The sequence below is a fragment of the Palaemon carinicauda genome, chromosome 3 (assembly GCF_036898095.1).
Source record: "Palaemon carinicauda isolate YSFRI2023 chromosome 3, ASM3689809v2, whole genome shotgun sequence".
NCBI lineage: Eukaryota > Metazoa > Arthropoda > Malacostraca > Decapoda > Palaemonidae > Palaemon > Palaemon carinicauda.
Window position 1 is genome coordinate 69,910,437 of NC_090727.1, and position 17,893 is coordinate 69,928,329.

At 35.7% G+C, this 17,893-nt stretch overlaps 3 long non-coding RNA genes across 21 annotated transcripts in view; 1 reads left to right on the top strand and 2 right to left on the bottom strand.

Moving 5' to 3' along the window:
- LOC137638319 (uncharacterized) overlaps window positions 1-17,893 on the top strand; it is a 1,154,758-nt gene that overhangs the window by 719,931 nt on the left and 416,934 nt on the right. For 3 of the 5 annotated variants that reach the window (XR_011044033.1, XR_011044034.1, XR_011044032.1), the window contains exons 4-5: window positions 2,788-3,003; window positions 4,732-5,478. This is a non-coding gene — a long non-coding RNA (uncharacterized lncRNA). Of the gene's footprint in view, window positions 1-2,787; window positions 3,004-4,731; window positions 5,479-6,238; window positions 7,510-17,893 lie in introns of those variants that run through there. The other 2 variants (XR_011044031.1, XR_011044030.1) reach the window with 2 other exon arrangements.
- LOC137638322 (uncharacterized) overlaps window positions 1-17,893 on the bottom strand; it is an 838,879-nt gene that overhangs the window by 218,902 nt on the left and 602,084 nt on the right. The window lies entirely within an intron of this gene.
- Window positions 1-17,893, bottom strand: part of LOC137638331 (uncharacterized) — a 174,508-nt gene that overhangs the window by 125,101 nt on the left and 31,514 nt on the right. Inside the window, exon 2 of the long non-coding RNA XR_011044062.1 lies at window positions 13,722-13,921. This is a non-coding gene — a long non-coding RNA (uncharacterized lncRNA). The remainder of the gene's footprint in view (window positions 1-13,721; window positions 13,922-17,893) is intronic.

Here is a 17,893-nt window from a genome sequence, read left to right on the forward strand (position 1 = left end):
CTCCAAAGTAATGTTATTTTAGCAAGATAGCAAGAAGAGGAGCTTTTAGCACTGTTGGAAAATTTGTAATTTTACTCCATTGTGTAATTGTTTGTTGTAGCTCAAGTTCAACTGATTACTCCCAATTTCCATAACTCCCATATCTAAATTTTTTAACATCTTTTGGCAAAATGTCTAAATAGGTTTGCAGAAGGAAATCATCTGTTCTCTAGTTTGCATTCTTGGAGTATGTGATACCCTTCTTACAATCTCTAAATGCTATACAGAAATCTTTGATTGTTATAAGGAAGTTCATATGATTGGCCTTGATTTTAATGCTGCCTTTGACCATGTTAACCCTGAGACCCTTGTTTTCAAACTCGTTTGGATGGGGGGGGGGGTCATAGCATCATTACTGAATTCCAAGTAATAGGTCATGAATGGCTCTGCTGAAATTTGTCACCAGCCACCCATTGAGATACTACCACTGAAGAGTTATCGGGTCCTTTGACTGACCTGATAGTACTACATTGGATACCCCTGTTTAAGACTCCATTTTTCTTTTCCCTACATGTACACCAAATAGTCTGGCCTATTCTTTAGTCTCCTCTTTAATCATACACCTGTCACAGGTAATATAACCCAAAAAATTCTTCACTCATGGCATTAAATATTGCACTGTAATTATCCAGCAGCCACCGTCCACTTGGAAAGGGTAGAAGACACTATCTATGGTAAGAAGTTCTTCTATGAGAAGAGCCACTCCAAAATCAAACTACTGTACAGTATTGTTCTCTAGTCTTGGGTAGTGCCATAAGCCTCTGTTCCATGGTCTTCCACTGGCATAGATTATCTCACTTGGTCTTCATTGTCTTGGGTTAGAGTACTCCAGCTCGAGGGTACACTCAAGCATACTATTCTTTCCTTATTTCCTTTCCTCACTGGGCTACTTTATTTGTTGGAGCCCTTGGGCTTATCTTTTCTAACTAAGTTTTAGCTTGACTAGTAATAATAACTTCATGACACCGTAACTGGAGATTAGGCCACTTGGTCGTTCCACTACCATCTTTTAAAATGAAAATTACCGTTAGATACCTTCCAACTTTATTCATCGCGATAGTTACCGCAATAAATAGTTGAGCATGGTTTACTTAGGTTTTATCACTTGTATGAAGTCGCTTTGATGGTTTTTTCACCACTTGCTATCAATTTTAGCATGTTCATAATGTTTCAGACTTGCATAGCAATGAATTTTTATTATTCAGCCTACGGCCCAACACTTTTCAATTTTTCTCATCTGTTTTATAATTTTTGAGGTCTAGGTCTATCATAATTCCTTTTCATTTCATATAAATGTTATCGCATCATATATTTAATAGACAATCTAAGTCGATCTAAGGTTTAAGTTTTAGACTAAACAGTCTTGAAGTTCTTGTATACTCTAGATGTTCAACCTACGTTGTTGAGACTGATTGGGAATGTTTAGGTTAGTGTTTTGTTACCTCTTTATCCTTGTGTTTTAAATTTTAGCACGTGTCGTGGCGATAGGATTGATAGAAACCTTGCCTTTCATTTAATGTCTGGGTTTTTATCCTAATTATTATTATTACTAGCTAAGATACAACCCTAGTTGGAAAAGTATAATGCTATAAGCCCAAGGGCTCCAAGTAATTAATCGGACATTAAAATCTATCTAGTACGGTATATTAACATTTTATTACAATTTCATCAGATACCAACCTCATTTGAATTAATAAGGGTTTGGAATATAGTAAGTCTTGAACCTGTAAATACACATCAAAGGAATTGGGAATTAACCGCCAAGGATGTGATCGTTAACTTTATATTCATTGGTCCCTATTTCTGCTTTTTAATGTTATGTACATGTACCATACATTGTTTTTAAATGTGTGAATAGTGGTTTTCACACGCCCCTGATGTATACACGACACTCACGAGGTGCTCGCGCGAGGGTAGTAACCTCTGCATTCCATGCTTTTATTTTTCTCTGGTATATTTGGAAGATTTATATCAGAAAAGGTAGAAAGAAGGACTTTTCACCGCGCGTCACAGGTCTCTCCCCAGAAATAGATTTTTCCTTCGTCAAAATCCCTTTTTTCTTGAATACATGTCAGGAGTGGAATGGCAACTCATTTGTTATTGGCATAGCAAAGGTATTGTACTTTCCTACTCATCGGCTTTATTAAACTGAGTTTCGACTGTTTAATTTTCTTGGATTTGGGACAGTATTATTTTCTGTTGACCTTTACTCCTATTACAGTAGGTAGTGCTTGTTTAAATTTTGCTTGTGTGGCCTTCTTTGTCACAAAATGAGCTCATTAGTCAGAGCTTAGAAGTCATTAATTGGTACAAAGATTGGCAATAAGCCATATACACCCTAATTAAAACTATATATATTATCTCCTTGTCATTCAGATAAACCAATTTTAAGTGTGGCTTCTCGTAATCAGCTAATTTTGTGGATTTATGAGTATTAGAGGAAAGCAGAACTTTGCACCAATTGAGGTGAAGAGCTTGAGCTTGGTTACTCTTCTTGTTATTGTTTTCTAAAATTGTCACTACTTTTATTCTAAAATTCTCATGGCCTCTTTAATAATGCCTATTACAACAAACATTAAGCTGCCTATGCTTAGGTCTCATATCTCAGTCCTAAAGTAGTGTCTGGGGTGAAAACCCACATATTTGCTTCTGGCTTTCACCTCAATAAGACTTACCATTATGCATGATAGTTTAACTCTTAATTGCCTCATCTATGACTTCTGATTTAATTATTTATGGCAATTCCAGCATGTTCAGATTTGCATAGAGGGTAACACCATGATACAGGATTCATGGTACATTGTATACTACCTACAAACGTCACCAGTTTTGGCATAAACACCAGTATTTCTGCATAAGGTGGCAACAGTTCTGCCATGAAAGCCAACAACTCCAGTGAAAGCTCTGGACATCTATTTCTGGATGGTGTTTATAAAGCTGGAGGATTTGGAATTTTTGACTATAGTAAGTGTACAAGTTTTTATAAAGTATTCATAGTCTTCTAATGATGTATTTGCCAGTCCTAATATATGCAATATTTTTGGTGAAATTTATTATGGCAGTGAGGAGGAACCTGTATATAAAGGAACTCCTTGAAAATTTGGTTCATACGTCAATGGCTGCCTCTCAACCTACAGTTTCCGCAGTTGCTTCTTTCAGTAAAGGTTGAGGAAGGAGGAGGATTTTGTTTATCATCTCTTATTTAATAAGATGGATCCTGTAGAACATAATTTAAGACTACATGATTGTAGTGAATTCTTATTGTCATAAGATGGATGAGGGTCAGTAGCAGATGGGTGTTAAATGACCTCCCAGGTCCCTTTGATGTAATGACCTAGAATTATAAATCCAATACAATCTAGATTAGTTGTTTTAGGCCAATAGCACCCATTTGATTTTGAGGTTTAATTTAGAATAATATTGTTGTAGCCGCAACTTGAAAAACCTTAAATTATCTAAACTTAGTATTTTCAACTTTTATGGTGTTTTGTTTTTATTTGACCACTTAGAAAAAAAGCACACTGCTGATAAATGTTGGATAACTAATGCTAAATGTAAAGTACAATTATATAAGGCTAGAAATACAAGGAATTACTGATAAATTGAAGAAATACTTTTATATTAATCTGTATTTTATTGTTTAAAATTTGAATGCCAAATTTAAATTGTTCTTGATTTGTTTCAAAATGCCTAGGTTACCTTTTAAGCCATATTTAACATGAGTACACATATGCCTCTGTCTACCTTCTGGAATTTAGCTTAATTTATAAAGCTTAGTGTGAGAGATTACTTGAAGGGTATTAAAGGGTGCAGGTTATTTCGACTTAGGCTGCAGTTTAGCATTAATTTTCAAATATATTTAGGTTCTTGATTTAAAAATCAAATATAAATTATATGAAATACTTGTCTTCATTTTAATGAAAGCTGATTTTTTATTTTAATTGTTGTATAATTAACTCCAACTTTAAATAATTTTTAGATAACTAGGCTCTACATTTTACTCCCAGAATTTTATACTAAAGGTAATTTAGCAATTTTCTTGGATAATTAACAATATTAAATGAACTAACGTAACTCGTTATTGGAGTTGCAGATGAGTAATAGCTGCTTTAATTCTTTATTCTAGTAAATGGATTCTTACATAAGTGTCAAAACACTTTTACACCTGATCTTAGACATTTAAATTGCTGCCACACAGCTATCAAATTGCTTTTCTACAAACTCCCCATCTGTATCATAGCACACAACAGGGTTGTGGTTGACGATGTGGTAACATCCCAGACTGGTGAATGCCAGACTATGGTTAGAGTCCAGCTCAAAATCGTTAGTTCCTTTTCTTGGTGCAACCTCATCATCCTTGTGAGCTAAGGATGGGGGGTTTGGGGGACCTTATAGGTCTATCTGCCGAGTCGTCAGCAGCCATTACCTGGTCCTCCTTGGTCCTAACTTGGTGACCATGTGTGTACATGGTCAGTCTCTAGGGCTTTGTCTCTTGCTGTGTCTAATTAGTATTGTCAGACCCGATCAAATCATGTAACACATTTTTGTTAATATAACTAGGGTTGTATAATAATGTGCTGTAGGTTGTAATTTAGTTTTATGTAATAGTTTAAAAAAAAAAATATTGAGAACTTACTTGTATTTGAGCATAAATATTCCTGGTAAAACTAAAAAAAAAAAGTTTTATTTCAGGTTGAAGAACTACTAGGTCTGGCCTTTGAAAATACACTACTTCAGTCATGGACAATGCAGGATAGTCTTGTAGTAACCTAAGAAGCCCACAATGACCATGATTTCTTGATAGAGCAAACTTGAACAATAGAATATTTTCAACCCAAGTTTATTTGGTATGTGTGTAAAATCTGTTTTCACGCACTCAGAGGCAAGTTGCCATTGCTCACTCATGGGTAATGAAAATACTGTATTTTAGAAAAATTAAAACATCTTAGATAAATGATTTCACTTACAGAAAATTCTATGCAATGAAAATCTAGAATTAGTGGTGTAATGAAAGAATTTCTATTGAAATAAGCTTTAAATTATTTAGTAAGATTTTATTTGACCCTGTAGATAATAATACTTACACGATTGTAGCGTATTCATAATGCCTTAAGATGGACGAGGGCCGATAGCTGATGGGTGGTAAATAGCATCCCATGGTCCCTTTGATGTAGTGGTCAAAAATTATAAATTCAATAAGAAAAAATAATTTCTCTTGGCCAATACAAGCCCTTTGCTTTTATGGGCTATTTTAGAATAATGTTGTAAAGCTCAATTTGAAAAACCTTAATCTAAACCTGTTTTTTTTTACCACTTCGAAAAAAATGCAGTTTACATTTAAAATTAGCTTTCCATTTACCAGGAAAGTGCAGTTATATAAAGCTAGAAATAATGCAGGATAATTTGAGGACCTACTTTATAGTAATAGTCATTTTACAGTGTTAAAAACTTAAATGCCAAATTTAGATTGTTATAAATTTGTTGCAAAATGCATGGGTTAACTAATGTTAAATGCAAAGTACAATTTTATAAAACCAGAAATAACAAGGTATTACTGATAATTTTGAGGACCTATTTTATTATTAGTTATTTTACGCTGCTCAAAATGTAAATATTGTCTCTTAAGCTGCTGTTCAGCTTTAGTTTCAAATATGAAGACAAATTTGTCTTCATTTTACCGACCAGAGTATAACGCTTTAACTTTATAACATGTATACTAGGCTATTCATATTTTACTCAATTTGTACTAAAACCATTTAATTTACCTATAAAATGAACAAGTTGGTTTGAAGTAACATATTGCATGTTTTAATCTTCTTGGGCAATTCAACTAAGAAACTAAAATTTGTTGTTGAGGTACGCGAGTAAATAGCTTTACTATTTCTTTTATCTAAATTAGCAAATGGGTACTACAAACTCCTCATTTGTATAATTTTACACTCCAGCCTATAGTATCTTACTTATTTGGTCAGACTGTTTATCATGTTGTACAGGATTTAGATAGAATTACTTTATTTAGTTGTAATTCACATTTTCATAAAATGAGGGTTTGAGCATGAAAATTTCTGGTGAAACTAGCATTTTTCTTTTTTTCTTCAGGTTAGAATTACTTTATTTAGTTGTAATTCACATTTTCATAAAATGAGGGTTTGAGCATGAAAATTTCTGATGAAACTAGCATTTTTCTTTTTTTCTTCAGGTTGTAATGCCAGTAGGCTTGGCCTCTGAAGTCACAGTACAAATTGATGATGAAGATACAGATGGATAATAACTTCGTAAAAGGAAAATTTGTAAACAGCTCGCTCCAAGTTGCACCATTTTACCGTTATGTTATCAACTGCGTAAGATACGGAGATGATGTATTTGCCGTTATTTTTTGGTAAGTTAATGCTGTAATCACTCAGAGGCAAGTTCTTGGGTAATTAGAAAAAAAAAAAAAAATTCACTAGGAGAGAATTCATGGAACTTTACAATGGATAACTGGAAATGGCGAGTAATGAGAGATTTTATTGAAGACAGGTTTATTACATTTACTTCTTTCTATGCTACATCTTAGTCTGGTGGTGATATTTTTTGGTGAAATAACAGGTTTCTTCCAAACTAAACTCTCCCCCCCCCTTCCCATGTCTCATTAATGATGGAGAGCTTAAATAATTCTCTACCCACTACTCTTGGGCTTTTCTGTATTTTATTCTCTCTTCAGTCTCTCACTTTAATGGTGGAGATCTTGGTAGTCCCTTTGGTGGAGAAAATTTTCCTCCAGTTTCTGCTTTCTTTGATTCATAGTAGTTTTCTTCTATTTTTAGTACTTTCACCTTTTTCTTTTAGTGTTAGGATTTCTTCCCTAGTTAATTGCATAGTGCTGAAAAGAACTTATCCCTTAAAGAGGCTCTTCTGTCTCTTGAGCTTTATTAAACATTATCCATTACACTTCTGTCTCTGGTGATACTTTTCTTCCTTAACCTCCATCTCTGCCATAACGGTACTGCTGAAGTTTGATTTCTCTTCCTTTTGTTTTGTCTGATCAATATCTGTTCCACATGTGTACAGTTATCTTGAAGTGATTAATTTCTTCTCATGGTAACCTGTGGTGCTGTGGAAATTGTAATTCTCTCTCTTTTTGGCGACTAATCTCTCTTGTATTAATTTCAGAAAGTGGAGATTGAATTGTGTAGTAGAAGACTTTTTAGCCATTTCCTTCATTATTTTGTGTCTGGTGAAAAACTTTTTTTATGCTATGCTCTTTTGGTGATAAAAGGAAGCTTCAATATCTTGTCAACAGTACTCCGTTTAATCCATCCTTGTTGTATAGTTCTTCATGTGTATTTTGTGATGATTTGTTCCCCCTCATTACACAATCTTATCTGAAAAATAAATTTATAGATTAGTGTACCATTTTCTATAAAAATTAAGGTTGCTATTGTAGTGTTATGTAAAATTTTACTGATTTAATAAAATACCCATTCGTAATATTTTAATTTCATTTATAATTACCTCAGGAATTTATTCCAAAATGATAAATTCGTTGTCTACTGGAAATTAGATAAGATTGGTTTTGTAACTGGTTCAATAGCAATGTAACTTCCACAATATATGATTTCAGTAACTGGTTCAATAAATGCAATGTAACTTCCACACTATATGATTTCACTTTATGACAAGATTGCAAGTATGGTGCAGTCATTAATTACAAATTTGGAGCTATGGCAGCACCCAACATTGAAGTGTCAAGATAGCTTTTTTCTGACTTCAAGGTCTGAAAACATCAATAAACAAAAGGCTTAAGAGCACAAAATAAGCACAAACAAAATAACTGGCCAAGGAAATGAGTCTTGATCATAAGCTACCTCATGTAACCTAAAACAGACTATTTGACACATCCTTTTTTGAGAAGTGGACAGCCTCCATGTGGTTTTGGATGAAGCACCCTCTAAATCAGTATTCTTTAGTATATTGGTCCAGTAACCTCAATCTCCCTGGTACACTCCAACAACAGAAGCTCTAGAGATCTTATAATCCTTCCTCTCAAGCCAAAAAGGAGGAAACCAGTCATGCTGCTATTTAGAAGGTACCCTGAACTTTCTCAATGATCAGTTGGGTGATGATACAGATTAATACAATTCGATAAAAGCTCAACCTTAATTGTAGAGCAATAGGGTCACAAGATTGTCTACACTACATCCTGTATAGACCTTCTATTTGGTAGTGTCGGTTGTCTGCCTAACTAATCCACCTCCGTTATAATAGTACTTCCGTTATCCGCAACAGGGATTCCAAACTTTTTTCCCCTTCCTTGCCTCCTAATGTAGGCCAGTCCTGTCATGTTCTCAAATAATTGCATGCTATCTCCATTACCAGAGTCCCAGGCCTAAAGAGCCTTGAGCACCACCAATAGTTCAAAGCAACTGATATGTAATACAGATTCTCAACTCTACAATCTCCCTCGCATATTAAGAATGTCTATACTGTGGTCTCTTCTCAATCTTCCTGGGAAGCATCCATGAAAAGAGAGATGGCCAGAAATAGTACTTCTGACATTCCTTTAGCAAAATAAGTATCGTCCCACAAATTCAGCAGTTGTAGTTAGTTCTGCATCACTGTAACACAAATCGTGCCTATATTGGAAGTTTTATCCTGATGGTGCCCAAGAAATAACTAGAAATCCCTCATTTTTAAGCGACCAGTCCGGAACAAATTTCTCCAGAGATTCATGCTCCTAGGTAACCTCATCCACATCCGAACTGTCGATTCTTTTATCTTGAAATTCTCTTTATTTAAGTAATTGAACCCTAATTTTTGGTGGAATAGCTTATTGTAACATGCTATTATCATCCCAAAACATAGAATCCTTTGAACAGGAAGAGGATAACAAAAATCTCAATATTGTTGACGAGGTCATTCAAAATTATCCAGTAATCCAGGTACAAAATAACTTCAAGGCCCAGGAACCTCGGCCATATCATAATTGTAGCCATCACTCAGGTGAACACTTGAAGGCTGTCCCAAAATCAAAACGCAGACCCTTGAACTAATAAATCTTTGATCCGTTCATAAAGTTTTATTGAATCCAGATGCAGAGGAATATGAACTTAAATTTAATTTCATCGAATACATCTAATCGTATCCTTATTCCCAGGAAGTTGAGGGAGATAACATTGAAAACTTTGTGAGAACTAAATATCCTATTCATAATAAAGAAACCTAGAACCTTTTGACACTTTTGGAACTAGGAGTAACCAGTTGTAAAATCCTTGGGAGGGATCAAAGACAATCCAGTACTCTATCACTTTCTGTGCTATAATTTTATAATCTCGAATTTCAAAAGATGAGCTTTGACCGGATTATTTAAATAACTGGGAAAAGGAGTGGTTCCTTTAACACTGAAGGATTGGGGGAAAGAGGAATTTGATAGCCCCTCTTACCACAATAGGACACAGGGTCAGGGTGAAAGTTCCCCAAACCTGATATAAAGTCAGAAAACCTACCCACTACCGGGAACCTCATGGAAAGGACCATTGTTTGGATTTTCCATAAGACTGATCCTATTGCCACATCAACCAGGCCCTTTGGGGCTTTCACTCTAACAAAGGTCTGTCCGTTTCAAAAAGACTCCTTGGAGGCACAGAAACAGCAACTACTGCATAGCAGGGAGAACATTAAAGCCTTAACAAAATCAACCCCAATAGCATCACTGCATTCTGGAGACCACCTAAGTTATCTCATTATCAATCTATTCAATATGGAATCCATTATAGAAGTAAATTTCTGCTCATCGGACACCCACCCAACCATAGAGAAGCCTAGTTATTCCTCTATGTTCTTCAAAATAAGTCACAAACACTGCAAAGCCTCCAGAGACCCATCTGCAGTTGCTCCCTCAAAAGAGGTTAAATCATTTAAAGCAGAAGCCTCCAGAGACCCATCGGAAGTTGCTCTCTCAAAAGAGGTTATTCATCTAATATAAGATTATGATTCACCTACAACTTTTCTTCCAAGTTTCAAAAGAAAGCTCCAACCATACTCTCTACTGTATTTTCTATTGTCAATGAACTTGAAAAGCCTGTATTCATAACTTCCTTTTGTCTGCATTAATAATATTCAAAAGAATATATTTTGGGGCAATAACAAGGTTAGGCAACATAAGTTTTATAAATTAAAGAACACTTTTGCAGTAGATATCTCGACAACATACACTAGCAAAAACTGAAAAGAATAAACAAATTAATGCCCCTAGACATCCACTCCACAATCCATCAGGGAGCAAGGCAAAAACTGAAATCCTGCAAAAGCTTCGCAACAGTGGATGTACTAGAACCAATCCGGCAGCTGCTCACAGGCTAAAAAGGTGGCGAGTAAGTGACCGTTGGCCATCCAATGAGTTGCTGCCCAGCAGAAAAACCCTCACCAGGAATGACAGACCCTGGGTAAAAGTGGGCAAAACTGGAGATAAATACCACAAAAGGGAATTAGCCACCAACCCTAAATGCCGCTGTGAGGCAACACCACAAACAATGGAACACATTCTAAACGGGTGCCAACTGGGCCCTCATTGCTTGGATCAAGACCTGAGAGAGGCAAAAGACAATGTGCCCGTATGGCTTCAACATTGGCGCGATAAGATGTGATGATGAATATGCAGGAGTCAGAATTGGTAGGGTTCTTTTCTACATGCGACATAAATTTATTCACCTTATGTGAAAAGATTAGAATACTACGGAGTATAGACCATCTTGAAAGAAGCAGGATTTGATGACATAGTAGAATAAGAATTATCAAAACATACCCAAGAAGTCTCTACTTCCGATACAATTCTACAATAACTTTTCATTTTTAAGAAAAGTACAGTAAATAACTCAGCAAGATTATCTCTTCCTTCGTAAGAGACTCACTTCCAGGATAATGTGCTGTGTACCAACAGACTTCTCAGCACAACATATGTTAACATGGATTCAAAACAGGGTAGGTTATGCTTGGATCACTGACTTTTCCCGAAGGTTCACGGGCCTCTTTGGATTGCACAAAAAGCAGAGAGAAAGCTTATAAACTCATTACTATCAACCTCCATTATTATTCTTATTACTAGGTAAGCTAAATTACAACTCTAGTTGGAAAAGCAGGATTTTGTATGCTCATGGGCTCCAACTGGGAAAAATAGCACAGTGATGGAAGGAAATAAATAACCTATATAAGAAGTAAAGAATAAATATTAAGTATCTTAAGATCAGTAAAAATATTACTATGGATCTGTCATATATTAACTATGAAGAGAGACTTATGTTAGCCTGTTCAAATGAAAAATTTGCTACAAGTTTGAACTGCTGAAGTTCCACCGATTCAATTGCCTGATTAGGAATAGCATTTCACAATCTGGTCACAGCTATAATAAATCTTGAATACTGTGTATTGAGCCTTATGATGGAGAGGGCAAGACTTAGAATAAATTGCATACCTAGTACATGTACTACGTAAAAGATAGTGGTCTGGGAATATCTATATGCAAAGGATGGTCAGAATATGAAAAATCTTGCGTAACATTCATAAAGAACTAACTGAATGAGTGTGCAGTGCCAAAGATTAATATCCAGATCAGGAATAAGAAATGTAATAGACAAAAGTTTTTGTCCAACAAAAAAAGATGAGAGTCAGCAGCTAAAGACTTGACAGGAGAACATTACTTGAAGCAGGGTAGAATGAAAGAAAGAAAAAACTTTCCTTCAGAATGCAGGAGACTGATCACTGAACATATTAAAAAAAAAAATTCTAAAAACCTATGTTTAGTGTAATTGAACACTAAATGTGCTTCTCATAAGTAAATTTACTACCAAGAATCCCAAAATTTTAGACGAGTTGTAAATAGTTATAGAAACCTAGATGTTGAAAAGCCAATGTTCTTAGCCTACTTACAACCATACTTTTGAATTTTGTTATGGTTCAACTCCATGCCCCTTAATTTGTACTAAGTACTTAAATTAGCTAGATTCAGCAATACGACATCAACATTCAGGAGACAGAATTAACGCAAAGAGTATCAACATCTGCATATGCAATGAGCTTGTTTTATAGGCCAAACCACATGTGTGTATATAGTAAGAAAAGTAATGGGTCAAGAAACCTACCCTCAGGAACACCACATTCAGTAAATAAACAATATTACACTGAAAACTTAAAAGAATAAAAAAAAAAGGAGTTTTGCCGAAGGAAAAACTTCTGTTTGGAGAGGTTCTTTGTGGTCTCCACTGTGTATAAAAGACACCTCGCAAGTTCAGGCTCATTTAAAAAATTTACCTGCATAGCTGGAAGTTGTCTGTTATGACCATCGTAATGCACGGCGTCCCAGAAAGGAACCATAGCTCCAGTCCTTGCCAGTATACCTACATCACAAAAAAACCCTGAACCAGCATTCAAGCTTTTGTCATCAAACGATGCACAATGCACCTTTGAGGAAAGGCAATGACTGTAGGAAGAATGGTATCTCTCCCTTTCACACTTGGTGGCAGCTACGATGAAGCACAGAAATGTCCTACAAAAGCCAACTTCTTCAGGGTTATGTTGACATAACCAAGCCACTATCTCTCGAGGGAATAAGCACCAAACTGGAATGCTGTCTGATAGGAGGAAGAATTTAGAATGCACATACAACTGTCACCCAGTTACAGTTATCAGAAAATACTGTAGATGCAAAACCTCTCCTCTTCCTTAATAGCTGTTGTACAAAAACCTGCCAACAAATTTATATAAAAGGAAAGTCAAAGATACAAACAACCTGTTGATGGCTCAAGGGATACATCCGTACTTTCAAGCCGTTGAAAACAAAGTGGGAGCTCAGCTCAGTAGCCTGTTGGGTGAGCGACGTTTCATCGCCACCCGGCAGTAACTATCACCACCTCGTTAGAAAGTTTCAACAATTGTACCCAGCTTCACTGAAAACATACTCTTATTAAACGATAATGGTTTGTATTCATGTAAGAATAAATGTAAACCATGAGCTTTTCTATGATGGGGAAAATTTCTCTTCATGTCAAAGTTATGCATGAGCGGACCAAATGTTCTTCATATGTGGTTTAAGTTAAACAGTAGCACTTATGACTTGTGAATTAAATAAACAATAAAGCATCAGCTAATACTATACATTTATTAGGCTTTTACCCAAACTCTTGCTAAGCAGCATCAACTTTAAATCATTTACACAGACAAACTATTTCCCACCCTTACTTATCTTGTTATTAACCCATACCCTCATACAAATTCACTTCCTACAGTGACTCACTGTAACTAAAAACCCTAATTAATCACAATAACAACATTACTGTACTACTGTATGTACTTAAGCACATAATCTTTGCTTCCTTCATACTACATAATGTATTAAGCTAAAACACAACTATGCTGGTCACCAAGAAATTACCAAGAAAGTAGCTTATTTAGAAATGGAATATTTGTTAATAATTTCAGCAAACCATATACGTAACATAACAAAAACCACAGCTTAAACAGAAATTTATAGCAAAAAGAACTGTAGCTCCAAATTCCCTATGAAATAGAAATATATTCCTCATTAATTTGTTACTGTAAAGAAGCAATCAAAAATGGCAATTTTGAATAAAGATCTTGATAAACATTAAGTATCAAGTACATGCTTTTTGAAATATTTGTATAAAAAACCAACTTCAACAAACACCTACCATTACTAATCACCATATCGACCCATTCTCTCCTGAGAAAGGAAGTGTGATAGTGATTTTATAATTATCAAGAACATCAGTTCTGTCTTCTTTGCAAGAGATCCAGATGCATTTCTTTATGAAGAGAAAAAGTAACTTGGGTAAGTTTACTTCAGTTCCATAAAACTTATTCTTCAATACCATATTCTTCAGCAAATAACCTGGAATGAAAAGAAAAGTTAAACAATGATATACAGCTTATTTGTATAGTACTATACTGTACAGTATGAATACAGATGTGCATAGCACAAATTCCAAGAATATTTCAAGAAGCACTCTTTATCAAATAATGTAAACTATTTTTATGTGCTTTCCATTTTAAGGGGGCTAAATATGAAATCAGTTTTAACCAATATCCTCAACAAAAAATATTTGACATTCATAAAATTATCAAACACAGTACTAATGACTTTTTGTTAACTTAATAACTGCTCATTATTATTTCTGGTAGCTTATAAATATTAAAGCGTGTAGCATCCAATAAATAATACTCTATCAAACAAAATTGGGTCTTATTAACTCCTAAAACACTGCATTTACTTATTTCAAAACAACAAGGAACCCACCAAGACACAATAAAGAATAAATCTGACATAGCTTGTTGATGATAAACAAGCTGCAGAAACTACTGTGCATGACCTAATATATTCTAGTTTAAATCCTTAAAAAATAAAAAACAATATTATGGGATACGGATGAAGCTCTAGAACAAAATAAGCTTAGATTAACATGTTAACCACAGAAAAACTAAGACCCAATATCACTTAAAGGAAAGGATGTTTCTATTGTAGGACATCTAACATACAGTAATTTTTCAAAGACTCTATTAAAAGATTACCATGGTCTACTTCTGGCACAGGATCCTACAGCCTCTGAAAACAATGGGGAAATGTATAGAGTCCAGTATGGCATTCATACTACAGTACTAGCACAGAATGAGTGGGAATGCGAGATGCAAATTAATTAGAGAAGAAGGTGGACAAGGAAACTGGGAATCTGGACTTCCCTACAATCATAAATGGTTAGCAGTCAGAACATTACAGTATTAATGTCATCATCATCATCAGCCATTACTAGTCCACTGCAAAACAAAGGCCTCAGACATGTCCTTCCACTTGCATATGTTTAAGGTCTTTCTGTGCCAGTCCACACCCGTTAACTTTCTTAGTTCATCAATCCATCGTCTTCTCTTTCTCTCAGCTTCTTTTACAAACTCTAAATGTTTAAAGGCTACTCATGAATGGCAGAGGCAAGGGACAGTGAAATTGCCCTACCAAGCAGGAGAATGCCCTACAGACTGACCACATATAGATATGATCAGTGCCCCAGCCCCCTCTCCACCCAAGCTAGGATCAAGTAGGGCCAGGTAATGGCTGCTGATGACTCAGCAGATAGACCTATAGGATCCCCCAAACCCCCCATCCTTACCTCATAAGGATGGCAAGGTTGCAGCGACCAAAGAAACTAAAGAGTCTGAGCGGGACTCGAACCCCAGTCTGGCATTCACCAGTCAGGGACGTTACCACATCAGCCACCATAACCCTAGGTACTCACTCTGTTATTCATACCCAAAGATAACAGAATGAGTATTAATGTTGATAGCAACAAAGGCTTCTATTACAATGAGTGCCATTCTGCCATTCTGGTGAAGAGTAATGTATTGGGACAAACTGTCAAATGAAAAATTGCCTCATTTGGAGCTTACTAGTATAATCACTAATCTTCAAAAATTTGAAGTGTTCAAAGTGTTTAAAAATTATACCCTCTCAAAAGTTGTCTTCCTTATATTGTAAAATACTGTATGTAGACCAGCGGAGATCTCACAATTACTAAAGCTAACTGTTTTAGAATACATTTTGTCCAAGGAGAAATATCTTTAAAGCAGTCTATGGCAGTTTATCTAAAATCCCACCAGAGAGAGACAAATTATTCAAATCCATAAAATACCTTGAAATATTACTTGGTCTTTCACACCAAAATCTGAATACAGCACAGAAATTTCTCTGAGAATATTCCCATTTTTAATAATGTTAGATGGACAATCTATGAAATATAAAAAAGAGAGCACCAACAGCATTTCGTCACGCAATTTTACATAGCATTTATTTGCTTCACTAAATGTACTGTACTATACTATAAATATACTGTATTTCTGTACTAAATATAAACATAAATGAACCTTTCATAAAAGGTAAGATTTTGCTTGACTGAAGTGTACTTTCAAGGAACACACTAAATCTTCAATGTCAAAATGTATGCAAGTCTAGGCCTAAAAGCACAAGACGGCCCTCAATTACCAACAGCCGTAAACAAGTTAAATAAAATGATTTACAGTAGGCCTACATGTATTTAACATGTACAAAAGAAACCGAATATGTCAAGCAATTGTAAGTATTTTATTTATGAATTTGGGCTATTTAGCCCAGCACTGGGCCTGTAAGACCATTCAGCACTTTAGTGAAACTGAGAAAAACCCTGCAGTTACACAACTACAGTGAACCCTCGTTTATCGCGGTAGATAGGTTCCAGACGCGGGCGCGATAGGTGAAAATCCGCGAAGTAGTGATATCATATTTACCTATTTATTTAACATGTATATTCGGACTTTTAAAACCTTCCCTTGTACGTAGTACTGTTAACAAACCACCCTTTAATGTACAGAACACTTAATGCATGTACTACAGCACCCTAAACTAAAACAGGCACAAATATTAAAGGCGATTTTATATCATGCGTTTCCTAAACACCTAAAAAGCACGATAAAAAATGGCAACCAATGTTTTGTTTACGTTCATCTCTGATCATAATGAAGAAACAAACTCATTTAGTGTACAGTACACATATATGTATAGGTTAGTTTTTGCATCGATTATATTGATTATACAGTACTGTACTGTATGTTGATTTGTTTATTACCAATGTTTTAGTTTACGTATTTTTCTTAGGACTTCCAAATGAAATGTTTTTCTTTATGACGCCGCCTGAAACGACGGCGTGTACGCTCAGTAAACAACCACGCTCAGAACAAACAAGGCATTTAACGCGCATGATGATAGTGATAAATAATGATACAGTACATACAGTATTTACAGTAAAAGCATTTACAAAATATGTTACCTTACAAATATAAATTATACAGTATTGTACGTAGCAAAGCAGGAAAACAATTTACGAGAGAGAGAGAGAGAGAGAGAGAGAGAGAGAGAGAGAGAGAGAGAGAGAGAGAGAGAGAGAGAGAGAGAGAGAGAGATTGTTTTACGTACGTAAATGTAAATTTTAAACAAAAAAAATATGATAGGTTACAACATGTAGACTTTTAAAACCTTCCCTTTAACTTAATGCATACAGTACGTACATTACTAAACTATAAAACAGGCAGTAAGAATATTAAAGTAAAAAATAAAGATTGTTACTGTACTCACCACGAAAGAAGTTGAAGAAAAACTTGAATGGTGATGGCGATGAATTTGCTGCACAGTAGAAATGATGATGATGAAGCTGATGATGTGTTCTACTGTGCAGCCAATGATAGTATTTTACGTCTCTTCAGACGGAGGTGTCTTTTCCTGGGACACCTCTTCAACTTCTTCCTGGGAAACTTCAATTTCTTCCGAAGGCGTACTAGCAGGAGGAACTGGCTCTTTTTTGCGAGGCTGGAAGAACATTGTGATCGGAAATTGTTGCCGCTGCTTCTTTTTTCGATCCAAGAGCATTTTGTAGGGAGTCATTATGTCATCAACCTTGTTGCAGAATTGCATCGAGCGAACCATATCCTCGTCCCACTCTTGCAATATTTCCTTCAACTCCTTCGCGTGGTTGCAGGCCTTGGCAAGCCGTTCTAATGTTAAGCCCGTTTCTTCGACATTTTCTTGGGTCTCTTCCTGGGTATCACTCTCTTCCTCACTTGCCGATTTCGTCAGGTCTTCGAGGTCTGCGTCAGTTAGGGGCTGGGAATGGCAGTCCAACAACTCGTCGACGTCTTCAGTCGTCATGTCGCCAAACCCGTCACCTCCAATTATGGCAGCCAACTGCACAGATTTCCGTATTGCAGAGTGTTGGATTTCCGACGGAGTAAATCCCTTGTCGTCGTAAACAATATCGGGCCACAACTTCTTCCAGCTCGCATTCACGGT